Source organism: Meriones unguiculatus, chromosome 7 (assembly GCF_030254825.1).
Source record: "Meriones unguiculatus strain TT.TT164.6M chromosome 7, Bangor_MerUng_6.1, whole genome shotgun sequence".
NCBI lineage: Eukaryota > Metazoa > Chordata > Mammalia > Rodentia > Muridae > Meriones > Meriones unguiculatus.
This window is the reverse complement of record NC_083355.1, coordinates 5,397,210-5,403,553: the sequence shown is the minus strand read 5'-3', so window position 1 is coordinate 5,403,553 and position 6,344 is coordinate 5,397,210. Positions and strand designations below refer to the sequence as shown.

The 6,344-nt window shown below is 53.2% G+C and overlaps 1 long non-coding RNA gene across 1 annotated transcript; it reads right to left on the bottom strand.

Annotated features, from left to right (window-relative positions):
* Positions 1-1,846: 1,846 nt before the first annotated feature.
* LOC132655371 (uncharacterized) lies at positions 1,847-3,930 on the bottom strand. The gene is made up of 4 exons (XR_009593183.1): positions 2,859-3,930; positions 2,345-2,436; positions 2,116-2,252; positions 1,847-1,972 (listed from the first exon to the last, which is right to left on the bottom strand). It is a non-coding gene; the product is annotated as an uncharacterized LOC132655371 (long non-coding RNA).
* Between the last annotated feature and the right edge of the window lie 2,414 nt (positions 3,931-6,344).

The following is a 6,344-nucleotide window of genomic DNA, read 5'->3' as shown; positions in this document are numbered from 1 at the left end:
AGCAAAAGGAGGGAAAGAGCCTCCTGGTATAGGTGTCTTAGTAACTGTTCTATTGCTGTGAAGAGACACCATGACCAAGGCAACCTGTTTTTCTGTGTGTGTGTGGGGGGGGGGGGTGTTGAGACAGGGTTTCTTTGTGTAGCCCTGGCTGTCCTGGACTCACTTTGTAGACCAGACTGGCCTTGAATTCACAGAGATCCGTCTGCCTCTGCCTCCCAGAGTGCTGGGATTATGGGCGTGCACCCCATTACCCAGCTGACCAAGGCGATTTTTAATACAAGCATTTAGCTGGGGGCCTGCTCACTGTTTCTGAGTCTGTGGTGAGGAGCCTGCCAGCAGGCATGTGGCTCGGTGCTGGACCTGCGGCTAAGAGTCTACATCTGAGAGAGCGAGAGAGACAGACACAGAGAGACAGAGAGAGACAGGGCCTGGCCTGAGCCTCTTGAAAGCTCAAAGCCCACCCCACGTGACACACCCCTCCAACAAGGCCACGCTTCCTGATCATTTTCAAACAGTCCGCCAACTAGGGACCAAACGTTCAAATACATGAGCCTGTGGGGGCCGGGCCTCTCACACTACCTCAATGGCGTGCTCTCTGCTGCCATGAGATGGATGAACAGCTTTGCTTTGCCCCGCTCTGCCTCACCCTGACTCAGCAACAATGGGGCCGCCAACTGTCAGCCGAGCCTCTGAGACCAGGGGCTGAAAGAGACCTTAAGAGCGTGTGTGCGTGCATGAGTGCGTGTGCATGCGTGTAGAGGTCAAGAATGGACGAGAGTGTCTTCTGTTGCTCCCCGCCTTGTTTTGTTGAGTGAGGCTCTCACTGACCCTGGAGCTCACCCTTCGACAGCCGACTGGCCAGTGAGCCCCAAGGACTTTCAAGTGCCCGCTTCCCCAGTGCTGGGATCCCAGTGGTGGAAGTGCTGGCTTCTTCCAGGAATGCTGAGGACCTGATCTCAGGTCTGCATGCTCAGGCGGCAGGCACTTCACCGACTGCGCCATTCCTCAGCCCCGCAGCTGAGAACACACTGTCCTTAGAGAGGCTCCCTCGGCCTGGACCTCATGACCTCAGAGTGGTTCTCCATCCTGCCCATTTCTGTGGGCTGGGAGGAGGTCAAGGAGCTTGGCCAGATTCGTGTCCACCTGTAGTAAGACTCCTTCCTCAGAACTCCTCCCAGCAGCTTGCCGTGCCCGGCCGTCTCTTCTTTTTCTAATCGGCTGTTGGTGAGCTAGGGGTTGGCAGCCAGGGGAGACAAGCAAACATGGATTGACAAACACATCATAGGTGGGTAACGTTGCAGAGGGACCCTGACTGCTCACACTTACTAGGGACAACAAACACTGGTTTTGCTTTTTTTTTTTTTTTAATATTTTTTCTTTTCTGCTAATTTAATTTTTATTATTTTTATTTGCATGCATGTGTGTTTGTCACATGTGTGCGGATTCCCTCGGAGGCCAGAAAACAGTACCAGAGCTCCTGGAGCCGGAGTTACAGGCTGTTTGTGAGGTGCCCGACAAGGGTTCAGGGACCCAAACTCAGACCCCCTGGAAGAGCACTAAGTGCCCTTGACCTGGGACTCATCTCCCCAACTGTGAACCACCGAGTTTTGCTTGTTTTGGTTTGGTTTCTTAGTGCTGATTTGTCGGTTTTTTTATTTGCCTGTTTGGCTTCTTCGGGTGGGTCTCAGTACAGAGCCCAGGACTGGAACTCACTGGCCCAGGATGTTCTTGAACTCTCCCACCACACCCCTGCTTCCCAGATATACCAGGATTACAGCTGTGTCCCATCACTCCTGTCACCCAGACACCAGCTTTACATTTTTTAAGTAAAGATTTGTTTTATTACTCTTATTTATGTGAGTGCATGCCATGTGTGTGCAGGTACTTGAGGAGGCCAGAAGAGGGCACCAGGCCCAGCGGGGCTGGAGTTACAAGCTGTTGTGAAGCCTTCTCACGTCAGCGATTTAAGGTCCTGTGGAAGAACAGTAAGTGGTCTTAACCACTGAACCATCTCTCCAGCCCTCCAAACCAATATGGTTGTCATTATTGCTCCTCCTCCTCCTCCTCCCCCTCCTTCTCCTCCTCTCAGGGAGCCTGGGCTGGACTTGAATTTACCCTGTAGCTAAGGGTGTCCTTGAACTTCTGAATCTCCAGCTTTTCCTCCTGAGTGCTGCGTGACAGGCGTGTGCCAACACACCCAGATCAAACTACTGCTTTTTGAATGCTCGAGCTCTCATCTCCCCATCCTGGAACTGACGAAAACATGAATATCAGTGAAAGCCCCCCCTCCCCCTGGGAGAGGGTAAGAGATATTCACACACACAATGGCTCACCCGCAACTTACTTTGACCACAGAGAGGGGCTCCTTTGAAGAAATTAAGGCATCAGTTCCCCAAGTCTGATGAGACAGTTGGCCCAGAATCGCTGAGGGACACTCTGATGACAAAGAAAAACAAAGTTAACATTTCTCCTGGGGTCCCCTTGCTGCAGTCAGAGACAGGAGAGAGCCCCTCAGCCCTATTGCCCCCTCCCCCACTCATCCTCCAGGACCACCCTGGGACAAAACACGTAAACATTAGCACATTACTTCAGAGCTTCCCCCCTCTCTCTTTTTTTAATTAACTGAAGTAATTTTGTAATAATCCCCACAGCTTGTGTCTTCAAACGGCAGCCAGTTAAGGACAGAGCCCCTCTTCCCTCGGAGTCCTGGGGCTTGAGCCAGAGAACCCTGCCCCACAGAGGACCCCAATAAAACCCACAGAACTCTCAGATTGTGCTTCAGATGGCAACAGTGACAAGAGCATTTAATTAGCCCCTGCATTAGCTGCTGATTTAATGGGCCTCAGCTAGCCCAGTACCTGTGATATGTGGATCTACAGAGGCATAAACTTCTGAAGGGCTATAAAAAGCTTTTTGAGAATGATGGCTTGGAGAGCTCTAGGTTCCCGGGCTCACATAAAAGACGAAGGCCAGGCTTCCCGCTCCGTTGCCTCCTTTGCTCCTCTGCTCAGCACGAGCTTCCTCTCCACAGCACGCACACAGTGCACTCGGAGCGTCCACGGGCAATTAAATTCACAGTGTCCAACCCCACAGGGGCGCAGGGGCCATGCACAGCATCACCACCGTTCCTCTGAGCCTGTGGGTCAGTGCTGCACATAAACCCCAGTGTTTACGTGTCTCTCAAAGCCGATCCTGTCCCATCAGCGTGTTTCAGCCTCACAAACCCCAGCTGGTCTGGTACTTGTCGGTGAGGGCCCCAAAGCAGCACTGTCACCATCCAGGGGCTGAGGTGGCCCTGCAGTGCCTGCCCCTCGTGCCATCCATTCAGGAAAAGCAAATCTGATAGTGTGGGAGGGGACCAGCCTGGACCATCCTCCCCATGAAGGTTGAGAAAGAAAACCAAACCCTACTGCTTAGCCCTAAGCTTGGTCCTTTGGGGTCCTGGAGGCGACTGACTGGATGCCTAACCCCTTTGTGGCGGCCTCTGCACTTCTGGAGTGAGCAGATCGTATCCAGTAAGGGCTCCTGGATCCATGCTGCTCCCCTCAGTCTCTGTCTTCCACTATGAAGCATCTGCCGCCATTCGTGGTGGGGGTCTGTCTCCATCTTGCTAAGTCATCCCATTCCCAGCTGGTCTCTGTGCAGTTGGTGGAGCACTGTGTTCCCTGAGCGTCCTTCCCAGCTTTTCCCCAGTCCACCACCCCCCTGCTTTGCCAAGGCTGGCTTCTGTCACACAGCTGTCCTGAGTTTTCTGAAGTCTTGTGTATCTTCATCCGAAGGGGTGGTGACAGGAAATGGCTTAGAAAGAAATGTCAACTCCAGCTGCGGAGCCAGAGCCGACAGTAGAGAAGGGCATCAGCTCACTCGACTCTCCAGGCAAAGCTCCAGGGATCCCATGGCCCCTAGCCACTCTCAGCCTGGTGGCCAGGAGCCTGGAGGCACACAGCCATGGGCCCCCTACCCTCGAGCACCTTGGGCCATCTGCACTGCTTGTGCCCTGTCTTAGGGACACTATTGTAGTCAGTGTTTATACCCGCTGAACCATCTTTCCAGAGACCATACTCCAACCAAGGACCATGCTTGGAGAGGAGCTAGACCCCTACTCAAAGGAAGCCCATAGGCTGCTCGGTTTTCAAGTGAGGTCCCTAGTAAGGGGGGCACGGGCTGTTTCTGACATGGAGTCAGGGGCTGACTCTTTGATCACCTTCCCCTGGGGGAGGGGGTGCAGCCTGACCAGGCCACAGAGGAAGGTGATGCAGCCAGCCTTGATGAGACCTGATAGGCTAGGATCAGATAGAAGGGGAGGAGGGCCTCCCCTATCAGAGGACTAGGAGAAGGGCATAGGAGGAGAAGAGGGAGAGTGGGTGGGACTGGAAGGAGATGAGGGAGGGGGCTGCAGCGGGAATACAAAGTGAATAAATTGTAATAAATAAATAAATAAATAAATATTTTTAAAGTGGGAAAGATATTTTAAAACAAAACTAAGGGAGACAGTGGGCCATGAAGCCAGTATCTCACAGGAGACCCCGGCTCTGGCTCTGGTTAACTGCAGCAGCAGGAAGGAAGGCTGGGGCACCCCTCACTCTACCAAGGGCGCCTGGCAGCTGTCCCCACCCCCTTCCTCGTTTGTGCTCCTACACAAGCCATTTGTCATAATGTCATTTCCCAAGTATCTGTGGTATTTGAGATCTTTCTGAAACATCTCAAGAAAACAAACAAAAACAGGAATTGGAGGTGGGCATGCTAGCCCACTCCTTCCATCTCAGCATTTGGGAAGCAGAGGCAGGAGGCAAGTTCAAGGCCTCAAGTTCCTACAAGTCTGAGGACAGCTTAGCCACACCACGAGACCCAGGCTAGCCAGGGCAACATAAAGAGACCCAGCTGTGCTTTTATATCAAGACTCAGCTCGCTCAGCAGTGACAGCAGCAATGGGGTTCTACCCTCCTACCCTCCACCATTTTCCCACACCTGTGGGCTGTGGGCTGCCTCCCTGTCCTGGCAGACCACGTGTTTTAAAATGCCCAGGCATCTAGGGACTTAGGCCCACTGCCCAACACACACAGCACCCCCAGTTTCTGTAGGCAGAGGCCCCCTCTCATTTGCTTGGTGGACTTTCTTGGTTTCAGGTCCCTCTCCACAGACCATGAGAGCCTTAAGATGGCCAGGCACTTCCTGTCCACTTCTCTACCTTACCACCCAGCTCCCACCTCTCCTCCTGTCTCCAGCACTGTGGCCAGGGGCCTTCTGGACAGTGTCTACCTCAATCACTTTCTCTTCACCCTGCAGACAAGAAGGGATTTCCATTCCAGGGTTGTGGGGCAGCTGAACCCATACCTGATGCTGGGCAGACTCAATGAGTTGTTGGTCACACCCACTGTGATCTCCCAGGGATAAGAACGCCTCGTGCCCCAAAGAGGAGCACGTGGGTGGTGTGTCGGAATGGAGCAAACCACCAAGCTTTGCAGATCACGGAGGCAAGGGGAGGGCTGGCTCAGTGGATAAAGGGCTTGCCCCCAGGGTCTGAGTCTGGTGCGCAGACCCTCATGGTGTCCTGCAGGCTGTGCTCTGGCCCACACCCCCCGAGCAGAACCTGTGTACACACACACTCATCTACATAAACAAAGATTTCTTAAAACAAATCAAGTAACGAAATAACAAGGCAAAACACACACACAAAGAGGCAAAGTGTGTGAGCCCTGCTTCAAGCAGTCGGCTTGTTTGAATAATCCCCAAATTAGCAGGAAAACTGAGGCCAAGCACAGGGCTAGCCAGCGACAGCTCAGCCCCTTTGATGAGGAGGCAGCTCAGTTTCTACCCACAGGAGCAGAGCCAGAGCGGCTGGAGTGGGAGGCTGTTTGTGGGAGGCTCCTGGCTACCACAGCATCTACATGGCCTGTCTCTGAGCTTCATCCCAGCCTTTCCCCAACAATGGATCTGCCTCCTCCTGGGCAGAAAGGGTGCCCTGAGGCTTGCTTTATTTTAAGTGTCAATTTTGCTCTTCCCAACACCAGGGAACATTTGGTTTCCAAGGTGCTGAGGCTGGCAAAGCGTGGGGAGGGAGGTGTCCATCTGTGGCTGTCCCTCCCCTGCTGGGACAGCTTCCTGGAGCCCACAGCAGAAATCCAAACTCTTCTTCAGCATGGCGTTCTAGTCCTCCCTCCCCCACAGCTCCTGTCCCCACCACCATCGGCTGCTAATTAATGCCAATTTTATCCTAGAAGCTTCTCGAGTCCCAGTCTGGAAGTGGGGAAGTGAGTTCTAGACTAGCCTGGGCTACAGAGTGAGATCCCGTCTTAAAACAAAGCAAAACAAAACAAAAATCCAAGCGATACCCCCCACAGTAA